This window comes from Berghia stephanieae, chromosome 3, assembly GCF_034508935.2.
Source record: "Berghia stephanieae isolate SIO BIC M18660-M18661 chromosome 3, UCSD_Bste_1.3, whole genome shotgun sequence".
NCBI classification, from domain to species: domain Eukaryota; kingdom Metazoa; phylum Mollusca; class Gastropoda; order Nudibranchia; family Aeolidiidae; genus Berghia; species Berghia stephanieae.
The window spans coordinates 86,738,192-86,750,691 of record NC_088362.1 but is presented as its reverse complement, the minus strand read 5'-3'; the positions used below and the strand labels follow the sequence as shown (position 1 = coordinate 86,750,691).

General features: G+C 33.6%; 1 protein-coding gene across 2 annotated transcripts in view; it reads right to left on the bottom strand.

Annotated features, from left to right (window-relative positions):
• LOC144968715 (uncharacterized) overlaps positions 1-12,500 on the bottom strand; it is a 130,839-nt gene that overhangs the window by 69,616 nt on the left and 48,723 nt on the right. The gene's annotated exons all lie outside the window — the stretch shown is intronic.

The following is a 12,500-nucleotide window of genomic DNA, read 5'->3' as shown; positions in this document are numbered from 1 at the left end:
TTATAAAACAGTTTTATAAAATATGTTTAGACTATCTACCATTTTTATCTAATAACCAATCTTTGTCTTAATCTTTTCAACTGGATTAAAATAGAAAAAAGAGGCGGCAAAATTGGTTAAACCTCTATATACAATACAATGACATGTGTATCTTCAAATAATCTGGCATTTATTGACAATCTGGCATGTAACAGTTGACATTTATTTGGTATCTGAAGAGCGATTGAATTGCCTCCCTTGTCATGCTCGTATCTATTTTGTGAGGAATGCATTATGATATGGAGATAGAGAGACACATGGAGAGAGAGAGAGAGAGAGAGAGAGATAGAGAGAGAGAGAGAGAGGGAGAGGGAGAGGGAAGAGATAGATAGATAGCGATAGATAGAGATAGATAGACAGATTTATAAATATATATATAATATATATATATATATATATATATATATATATATATATATATATATATATATGAGAGGAGGAGAGAGAGAGAGATAATAGAGAGTGAGGGAGAGAGGGGGAAGGTAAGGGGGTGTTGGGGGGAGGGGGGGCATGATTAGCTGTATAAATATTTGAACAGTTAAGTCCCTTGCAAAGACGGTTAAAAGTTTTTTTAAAGCCGTTCTTCGTGCTTGGACTTTCCTATTCGAAAATGAAAATTTCCCAAGAATGATTTATGTAAATGCTAAGAACATTTATTTTTAAAAATCTAACTTGTTTATTTGCTATTATCTACAGTGTTAGTAAAAAAAAATAAAATAAAAATTTAGACGTCCAGTAATTCACTCAGTTGAGGTCGAGGGGTGTTGTGATTTTTAAATATTTTTGAGAATGGTTTTAAAGACAAGTGAATGGCGAAGTAATTAAAGACTTTCGTCACTGGCAGAAAAAACAAACATTGTCAGCTTGACTAATACCAGTTGTAAAATTATTTTGTCTTTACCCGCAAGGAGAGGAGAAAAGACAAAGCATGTAACAGAGGACAGCATCAGTGACAATACAAGGAGAGGATGACGCGGCATTCATCTGCAGCAACTGCAAACGCATCTACTACTCCCAAATCGGCGTGTTCAGCCACAGCAGGCGCTGCTTTTAAACTATAGACTTGACTTTATCAGGCCCATAAACTCCAATGTCTTCCAAGTCAAAAGATGCCAAGACTTCTCGACTTGGGTGTTTGAGTAAACTTTTCCAACACGAGGCCATAAAATGTCATTTTAATTTGCCACGAGATTGGTAGATAGGTGGGTGGATAGATAGATAGATAGATAGATAGATAGATAGATAGATAGATTGATTGATAGATAGATAGATAGATAGATAGATATATAGATTGATATATAGATTGATAGATAGATAGATAGATAGATAGATAGAATAGATAGATAGATAGATAGATAATGATAGATAGATAGATAGATAGATAGATAGATAGATAGATAGATAGATAGATAATAGATAGATAGATAGATAGATAGATTGATAGATAGATAGATAGATAGATAGATAGATTGATAGATAGATAGATAGATTGATAGATAGATAGATAGATAGATAGATAGATAGATAGATATATAGATAGATGGATAAATAGATACTAGGAGATGGATGGCTGGATCGTTCGACAGATGACTGGATGGACGGATGAACAGATGGATGAACGGATGGATTGGTAAATCAGTTGATAGATCGATAGATAGACAGATAAATAGTTGTAATTTACTCTATTAATTTATTTCAAATGTTGAATAAATTTAAATATCAAATTAAAATTTAATCGATCCCTAGTCGAGGTAGACTGATTTTTTTTTAGATGTTTTTTTTCTTGTATTTTTCTTTCTTGCTTTGTCTGGCACCTTTCATACATGTTTAGATCTTTATCTAATAAATTTGAACATTCTCATTTAAGAATGGACTACAGTTGTCAGTTTTTTATGGTTATTTTCCGCCATTACATAATGTACAAGACAACTTTTGTAAATCAAAAGGGCAGAAATGCACTTTACATAGGTACAAATACAAGATAGATCATGATGAAGAATTGTCATACCGACACTTTCACTTTTAACGAATCTCACCAGTTACCGTTGTAGAGGGTTTTGTAACCAGATGTACAAAGGCGTCAATTAAACAATCTGACAGCTCTTGCTTCGGACAACTTTTAACTGCAATGATACCGATACCTACCTTTTATCCATATCGCATAATCAACCTTAAACTTCGATGGAAACTATGACCGATGAAATTCGTGGATCGATTGTTGCATGTTCAAAAAAGAGCGATGTACAATGTTGGTTGTGAATACATATATATATATATATATATATATATATATATATATATATATATATATATATATATATATATATCAACAATTCTCTACGAAATATTTCAAAAGGTATCGATTGATTTTGAATCAAAAGGTGGGGAAATGTATGTAACAAAGAGCCTCGTTTGTTTGTTCTGCAGACGAATAAGACGCACTTACGGTGGGACAGCTGATACGCTCACGAAACATCGGACCGTGTTGACTATACAGTGATATTTATGAAAGAGATAGATAGAAAGATAGATAGATATAGAGAGAGATAAAGAAGAGAGAGAGAGAGAGAGAGAGAGAGAGAGAGAGAAAGAGAGAGAGAGAATGAAATAAAGAGAAAGAGAAAGAAAAAGAGAGAGAGAGAAAGAGAGAGAGAGAGAGAAAGAAAGAGAGAGAGAGAGAGAGAGAGAGAGAGAGAGGGGGGGGGGAGAGAGTCAGTTAATGATCTACGCAAAAAGTGATGAAGTAATTAAATAACATAGAAAAAGATAGTCTAGTTACATAAATAGTTGACATTTTCAAATCAATTCAATTGTTTTGCTTTCAGTCTTTCTGAATTTTAACGAATCCTCATTTTATGAACTGTTTTGGACGACGTGCACATATTTTGCGTCGGTTTGACAGTATTGGTATTATAACAATGAGCCCATTACAATATGCAACAATAAGGGTTATCAAACTTGCAATTTCGTTTTACGATGAGAAGGAGTGTAACAAGATTTAACCTTATCATTCATTATCCAAATTAAAGCATATCTAATGTGACCCACTTCATCAAAAAGTTTTATATTGGAGGTGATTCAGATGCTAAAATTAAATTGTTGCTCTTTAAGTATGAGGATTGTTAATATCAACGTGTACTTCTTTTCAAGTCTGATAAACCATATCGTTATGGGCTTCCTTCTTGTAATGGAAATACTCTAAAACCGATGTAAAATATTGTCCGTTTCAACATTGTTAAATCAAGCCCATAATTGCGTTCGGTTACCAGACCTACAAAATATGTACAAATGGGATAATATATTTTTTTGAGTGCAAAAGAGACTTCTATAGTGTCGAAAAGTAAAATTTTCATATTTCCGGTCATTTCAATTATGTTTTTAATTTTAATATTAATTCATAGAAATTAAGAAACCTACTCGTATAATAGAACATTCTTGAAAGGGGCATGATATTCTATGCATGAAGAGATATGTTTCGAGTTATCGTTTATCTGTAATTCATTCCCCCTTTGTGATTATTTTTCTTTCCTTTTGAATTCGTTAATCATATTGCATGTTGAATTTACGTGGAACAAGGGAGATAATTCAAACAACTGAACAAATAAAAAGAAAGAAAGAGTTATCGATATTTGAAATGGGGGAAAAGAAAATTCCTTACCGGGTCAGTGCTCCTCACAGACTACCTGTGTTATCTATGGCTCCCGTACTCTGAAAAACACGTATTTAATTTAGAATTTTGGCCAGAAAACTCGTACTTCAAATATCAATCGATTAAAGTAATCCTCATCTCGGCAACAATTCCCAAAACTGGAAGTTTCCTTTTTTAATTGATCGATATTTGAAGGACGAGTTGTCTGGCCAGAATGTTCAATACGTGTTATTTATTTTTAGATTAATTAATTAATTAATTAATTTATTTATTTATCTATTTATTTTTTGTTGTTGCTCTCTTTCTTTTATTTACCATTTTTTAGAACTGCAGAGTGGTAGTAATAAAATATTATAAAATACTAAAAATGGATAAATTTTTGGTTAATCGTCCAAAGACGAATAACTTGGGCGTTAGCCGCAGAGCAGAGCTGCAAATTAAGTAACCCAGTGCTTTCAATCCGGTATCTTCTGGTTTCAAAATAAGACGATTCCGTTATGGTAAGCTACTCCACCCCCCCCCCCATTAGTTTAGATCTTTCGCTGACGTGTTTTATGGACTAAATTTGGGTCATTATATTATATAGACTAATTGTCGGAACTACTCAAAATGTTTTCCGCTCCATGTTAGCGAGCTTCTCTTTTAAAATATCCTTCTATCTATTTATCCACCTAGCTTTAATCTATCCACTCATACACCCACCTATCTGTCTACCTATCGATCTATCTGTCCATTTCAAGCGCAGTCTCTCTCTCTCTCTCTCTCTCTCTCTCTCTCTCGCTCTCTCTCTCTCACTCTCTCTCTATCTCTCTCTCTCTCTCCCTCTCTCCCTCTCTTTCTTTCTTTCTCTCTCTCTCTCTCTCTCTCTCTCTCTCTCTCAAACACACACACACACATACATACAAATACAAACTAGCACACGACACGCACACACACACACACACACACAACACTATATATATATATATATATATATATATATATATTATATATATATATATATATATATATGTTGGTGGGGAAGGAGGAGGCGGAAATTAAAACGAAAACCAATCCTAATTATGTTTTTGACGTGAACTTGCATTAGGAGAATTGTAAATATTTTATCCTTGTGCAAGTTTATTCCTGTTTGCAAAATAGTCTCTTACGTCAGTGATAACAATAAATACCGTTTCCAAACAAAAACAAGGATGACGACGACAACAACAACAACAACAACAACAACAACAACAACAACAAAATCATCATTATCATCGTCATACCTCATCATCATCATCATCATCATCATCATTATAATGTCATCAACATTATTATATCATCCTCATCCTCCTCTTAATCATCAACATCAACGTCGTCGTCGCCATCATCATCAACATCATCATCATCATCATCATCGTCATCAACGACAATAGAACTAACGCAAGCTATGCACCGACCATATCATTGGTTCCATATCATCGACTTCTCTCAGATAACAGCGGATGCGGATGCTTGGTCGGCGCTCAAGTGTTTTGGTGTCTGGTTGCACGTCGTTATTTATTTCTCTGGTCGCCTTGGAGACGGGCTTTATCTTGATGACAGTCAACAAACCGAAATTAATGATTGCAGTTATGCTTTTAGGCACAAAGCAAACGATACCGCTGTTAACAAGGGCCCCTTGTTAAGTTGTTTGGGCATAAAATTGAGTGGGTATTAGCATTCGTCCTTTAAAACAACACAGTCTATAGAGCCAGCGTTTATACCGGTTTCTATAAAGGACAATGACAATTGCTAGGACGAGTACTTATCGCAGAGTACTTTCCGTCGGATTTAACACAACCAGCTACCATAGTATTGCTGTGTAATACTGTGTGCACAGGGGGTTTAAATATCATTTCGACTTTACCTTTTGCTTGTGAGCGAGGTGTACTTATTCGCAGGATTGATAACCCAAATTGTTATTGACTCATTGCTCTAATGGAAATACTCTCAAACCAACACAAAATATTGTCCATTACAACAATGTTAAATCAAGGCCACAACTGCGTTCGGTTGTCAGACCCGCTAATAAGGGCTTGTGAACCAATTGTTTTATTATCTAAGCTGTCGAGACTCTCTGAGTGACGGCTATTTAAAACAAACAAACAAAAAAGGTTAGGGTTTTCCTTTTTCTGTCCCGTTTGTTCCAATAAAATAAAAAATGGCTTCCCGATATCTTAGGACAGACCAAAATTGTACCCAAATTTTATTCTTTACTATTTGATCGAGTGCAAAGTCAAACTCCCTAATTAATTAGAATAGAGTGGGGTAGGTGGAAGGTCATAGAAATGACCATGGATCGACGGTCCTAGCTTCGATTCGATTCTCGGACAGATGGATTTTTCAGTACATTTGTTGATTTTTAATGACTCTGCTCAATCGAAGACGGACTTTAAACCGACGATACCAGATTCCCTAATGATGCTACAATAGTTTAAAGGGGTATTAACATTTTTTGAAGGTATTTGGTTCGTAAATAAATAGTGCGGCTTTATCTAACAAACTCATTTACTTTATGGGGAAAAACTGGATTATTATTATTATTATTATTATTATTATTATTATTATTATTTATTATTTATTGTTTTTATTATTATTATTATTATTATATTATTATTATTATTATTATTATATTATTATTATTATTATTATTATTATTATTATTATTATTATTAGATATTATTATTATTATTATTATTATTGTTTTTACTCACCTGCTTATACACGCTGCCATTAGGACGAAGCTTTCGCAAAGAATAGCAGGTACATTCTGAAGTCACGAATACTATTCGGGACGATAGTCCTTTCTCAGGAACTGCCTGTTCTCGATAAACGTAATCACAATGGATACAACTCATCGTTCTTCAAAACACTCAAGGTCGAATTCTATTAAAAGTCTAACCAAAATCACAAGAAGAGTCACGTTGTACCTTTTGACTAAAATTCTTTGCACTTGTGATCTTAAATATAGATACAACTCATTGTTTATTGAAACACTCAAGGACAAATTCCATTGGTATCTAACCAAAATCACAAGAATAGTCACCTTGCACTTGTTCAACAATCCGGACACTTGGGATCTTGACAACGAAAGTTGTTTTTTTCAAGATCAACAACTTTTACTAATTAGAAGGACGTATTGCGATCTGTATGCGAATGAAGGGTTAAAAAAAAAAACAAAACAAGAAAACAACACACTCTTAACTTTACATGTTTCATTTTTAAGGTAAAATAAAAGTTATTATTAGCAATATCATTACCAGATGAATGCTATTGTTATTTTGATTGAGTCTCGCTCCGTGTCGACTATAAATGTTTTCCTAAGCGTCAAAACAGAACACATCAAATGACAGCCGGTATTGATTTGACTTCCAATCAGACAGACGGAGGTAGTGACCGTCCTCACACTGCCGTCAGCTGATATAACGCCTCTTTACATTTTGGTCAGATATTTTTTTAACTATATATGTGACCATTCGTCTCAAAGCGGTATCATCTCGGGCTTATAATAGAATTTTAAGCTCAACTTATAAAACTTGAGTTAGAATTATTGCCTTCGTTGAAAAAAATTGTGTTTTGTTTATTCAACTTCAAAAAGCATAAATTTTCTAATTCTGATCAGTCAGTTTTCTACACTTGAGTCATTCCGACATAATACCGTTTTGAGGCGGCGAGTCAAATATATTTATAGGTTAAAATGACTATTCTCAAGTTAACTGCCTTATTCTAGAAAAACATGTATCTAAAACTTTAGCCACAAAACTCGTCCATCAAATATCGATCGATTTAAACGACCCTCATCTTGGAAAAAAAACTCTCAAACCTGGGACTTCGCTAAGTCCTGGTTTGAGAGTGTTTGCCAAGATGAGGATCATTTAAATCGATCGATATTTGAAGGACGAGTTTTCTGGCCAAATTTTTAAATACGAGTTGTTGTTTTTCTTTAGAGTTTGACAGTTAACTGGTTAATTTGTCATAAATTCTTAAACCCAAGGCTGCTATCAGAGGTCAAGGGCTTAAGATTTTCTGGCAAGTTTGGAATAATTCTAATAGATCGATAATATTATGTGAATTGATTTATTTTTCTGGGTAAAATATGAAAAGGCGTTTTATCGTATTTGTCAGCACATGGATTAGTATTGTTAGTAGTACAGAAATCTAAGGCTTCTTGTCTCGTATGAGACGTATTTTAAGTGACAGTAAACTAAAGCATATTATGATGGCCAATGAGAGGAAATACGATTTTCTCCGCCGGGAAAATAAAACATATCAGAAAAGAAAACAAGCACAACAAAAAGAAAGAAACTAAATTGAAAAATAAGGGGAAAATGAGAGAGAAAGAATAAGGAAGATGGTCAAGGCCAGTAATTTTAGATTACCAACCACGTTGCGGCATTCAATCTTAACAACACCTTGACAATAGCCACTTTACCACAGTGACAAGCATGGACATGTAATTATTATTTCCTTCTTTCAATCTCAAACGATGAGAAAGAAGAAAAACAAAACAAACAAACCCCAAAACAACCTAACGTTGATCTATGCAATATGAGGAAGATATATTTGCCTATCTCCATCATTCAATTTCTTTCTTTAATTTTCTAGACTGTTGGATCGAACCTCAGACCTATTAATCACTGATCGGACGTCTGGCCGGAAATCGATAAGTTGTTGGTTTATTGTCTTTTTTTTCGGGGGGTTTGGGGGGGGGGGGGAGGTTGTTTGTTTTCATTTTTGAATGCTTTTTTTTGTGTTTCATTACACGTTTTTAATTTTCAGATTTGTGACCATTGTAATGGACGGAAGTTAACAAAAGAGAATCATTTATCAAATGTGTGAAAGTAAACAACTGAGAAAAGACAAACTACTGTCGATTGCAAAAATATATTTATTGCACCACTCAATTTCACTGATAAGAATGATCAAATACATAATGTTATCCTACACTTCCACAATGAACTGATATTTAATAGTAGTTATATTTAGAGATACACATTAATCTATACACTTGAGAGAGAATAACATTTTATTAGCCGACACATTGATGACGTCATCAAACTCACCAAATGACTGTGGTCAACTCGAAAAACGTTTGTTTTTTAACTTTAAACTACAAAGCAACACAATCAATTGTTAATAAAGAAAGGCCTGTGAAAAAATTACTTCTTTTATTTCATTCCAGAGATGACGGGGGAAAAAATCAATACTTATTCTAGGAAAACATGACTTAACTGATTGCAGAAATTCAAGGCGTAGCAGGACAGAGTTAACGAAGCTTGAAAGGAATATTAAATTTTAAAGTCATTTCGATAAAAGAAATGTTTTCAACGTGTATCACATGATTCATTGAAAATTTGATGAAGGTTTAGTTGTTATGTGTTCGTTTTTTGTTGTCTTGATTCATTCATTATATTTCAAAGAGCATTTTCATGTTTTCGCAAGGCTCAATTCCTTCACAATAGAGCATTTTTCTTACATGTTATAAAGATTAATCTCCTATATGTGTCTTCTTTAATAGCATTTTCTCATTTTTCCCCACTGCAAAAACCAGCTACTCATTTACATCTGAGTTAAGTGAGATAATTTGAGAAATGTACATTACTTTGGTTGTTGTCTGAAATGCCATCGTGTTACCAAAGCTCTGAAAATTGACGACCTCGATGGTGAAGGGTATGGTCAAGAAACGTACTCGATAACCTTAGACGTGACCTTTCGATTTTCACAGTGTCAAGTGATCAAATATGTATGTGATGGATGATATAAGATTTTATGGCCAAACGGATGGGTTAATAGGCACTATAATAGACAGTGCCTTTGGGTAATGGTCGTGATGGTGGTCGTGATGGTATAATTGACGACGACTGTGTTGTTATTGATGATGATAATGATATTTATGAAGATGATGATGATGATGATGATGATGATGATGATGATGATGATGATGAAGATGATAAGGATGATGATTATGCTGCCGATGATGATTATGATGGTGATGATGACGATTATGATGATGATGATGATGATGATGATGACAATGAAGATGCTTATCATCATCATCGTCGTCGTCATCATCATCATCATCTTCATCATTATATCAATCATAAGAAATGGATACTTCTATTGTCGTGATGATCTATTAACAATTTTGGAATGATAAAAAAAACATAAACGAAAACAAAGCAATCCGACAAAATGTGAAAAAAAATCCTGATGTAGTTTTAGGTAAAATGTTTATTTCTAATTGAATATGTAGAATGATATATGACAATCGTAATAAGCGCATTTCTGGTGATGATTGTAATAATTTCTATGTCTGTAATGAAATGAGTACAATGATAGGAATGATGATAGAATGCTGTCAATAATAGCACTTGTATAGAAGTATTGATTGGAATGACATTTTTCATTCTTCAACAAAAGCCATGAATTTTGAGCAGGAAGTAACCCGGCACGATCAAAAGCGATATGTCATTCTTTAAAAAAAATTTTGATTCAAATATATGATCAATCAATATCATTACAATCGAATACTTTCAAAAATAATACAATAACCGTCAATTCTAGAACGCTCTATAACATCTATTGTTACTTGGAATCACATAATGCCACGAGATGTCCGTGAAATATTTTATCAATCATTGAAAGTTGCATTTGTTTGGGCATCGTCATAATACATTATGCATCTAAGACCGATGTTTTTATAGGAAAAAAAAGAAGAAATTTATTGCATTGTCACAATCTCTTTTTTTTTTAAATTACGTCTTTCGCCATGGATCATTAGATACCGTCGCCAAGGCGTTCCATGTAGGATCATAAATAACCCATCAAACAGGATGTCTGATGTCAGTAGGAATTACCCATGTTGTCCAAATTATGCAAATTGGAGGTTAGATATCTTGCCCAAGGGAAAAAGAAATAAGAGCATGAGCGGGAATCTAAGACAGGACATTCCGGATCACTGCGCAATGCCTTAACCATTCGGACACTTCGCCCCCACAAATATGTGACTTGGTGATATTCATCACGTGACCAATCGTCTCAACACGGTGTAATGTCGAAGTGATTTAGATGTTGAAAATAAAAATCTAGTATAAGATATAAGGTTTGGGTCAAAACACATATGTTCGTTGGGAATAGCTTGATGGGTTGATGTTATCTTGAACTTAAAAAAACACCTTTGTTTCATGACCAGTTAACTGTCGTACTCTGGACAATCTTGTATTTAAAAATTTGGCCACATAAACTCGTCCTTCAAAAATCGATCGATTTGAATGACCCTCATCTTGACTAAAACTTTCAAACCTCACGAGGTCCGAGATGAAGGTCTTTTAAATCGATCGATATTTGAAGGAAACTTTTTCTGACAAATCTTTAAATACGAGTTCAAGTCCGCGTCTATTCGCAAATAATCATAACATCTCTGGCCAAATTATTCTTACATTTATCATAATAAAGGAATGGCATGTTTTTATTTATTATTTATGACTACAACATTTTTTAATGATTAATAAAAAAAAAAAAACAAAAATTAACAACAACAACAACGACACGAACAATAATAATAATAATAATAATAATAATAATAATAATAATAATAATAATGATGAATGATGATGATGATGATGATGATGATGATGATGATGATGATGATGATGATGATGATGATGATGATGATGATAATAATAATAATAATAATAATAATAATAATAATACGAGTTTTCCAGAGTACGAAGTTAACTGGTTAATTCTGATCATTTTAACTTCTAAAACATTTTTCTCTATCTTGGTTAGTCTGTGGTCACGTCGCCCGATAACGGCGATCAGCGTGGTCCTAAACAAAGAAAATCGGTACTTTTTATTCTTCATGCTGGCTAGAACTTTTCAAATGCTACAAATTTAATTTTAAGCTTGACTTTTAAACGTTGAGTTAAAATGAATACCTTTTTAATGAGGGCAGTGAGTTTAATTTTTATATCTTTTAATCAACTTAATTTAACGAATTTGAAAATTTACTAATTTATTAACTTTTAACTTTTAAAAAAAATCTGAACAAGAAAACATAATTTATCAACGTTTAAAAAATTATGACTCAAACAATTGATCTGAACAACTTTACCATTGAGTATCCGTGATTGGAAAACACAAGAGAAAACACAATAACAGAACTTTACTAGCACGGATGAATAATGATATGTCACAGTGTGACAACTGTAAGAATTGTTCAATCAGAGGACCAGATCACAAAATATCAGGACACTTAAATCAAACGATTTCAAACAATGGATCGGTTTTCCCTCCATTTTCACCGCGTTTTCTTCCTCACGTGATTGCGTCAATACAATTCTCACAAGCCTTTATTTTTGGTCCAGTGCACTCACTGTTTTTTTTTTTTTTTTTTTTGTTACCGTTTGTCATTGTACCCCGCTCTATGGTACTGTCACCAGCAAACAAACACATAATATTGCTGAAGGATCATTACACACTTGTGTCCATAATAAAGTATCCACTATATTTTAGCTGTTTTTTGTTTGTTTTGTCTTTGTTTTTTTTTTTTGTTTTTTTTTTGGGGGGGGGGGGGGGGGTGTTGTGTGTGTGGGGGGGGGGGGGGGGGGGGGGGGGAGCGCTTTTCTTTGTTTCTTCAAGTGGGAAAAATACATTGGCAGATGTTGTCGATGTTTATATTTTTTTAAAAGCAAAGCCCTTACAAACGTCGTGCACAGCTCTATATGTTCAATGTTCCTTCTGACTTAGACGCATTGTAATAGCAAATCTCAAACCAACATGAGCAATATTT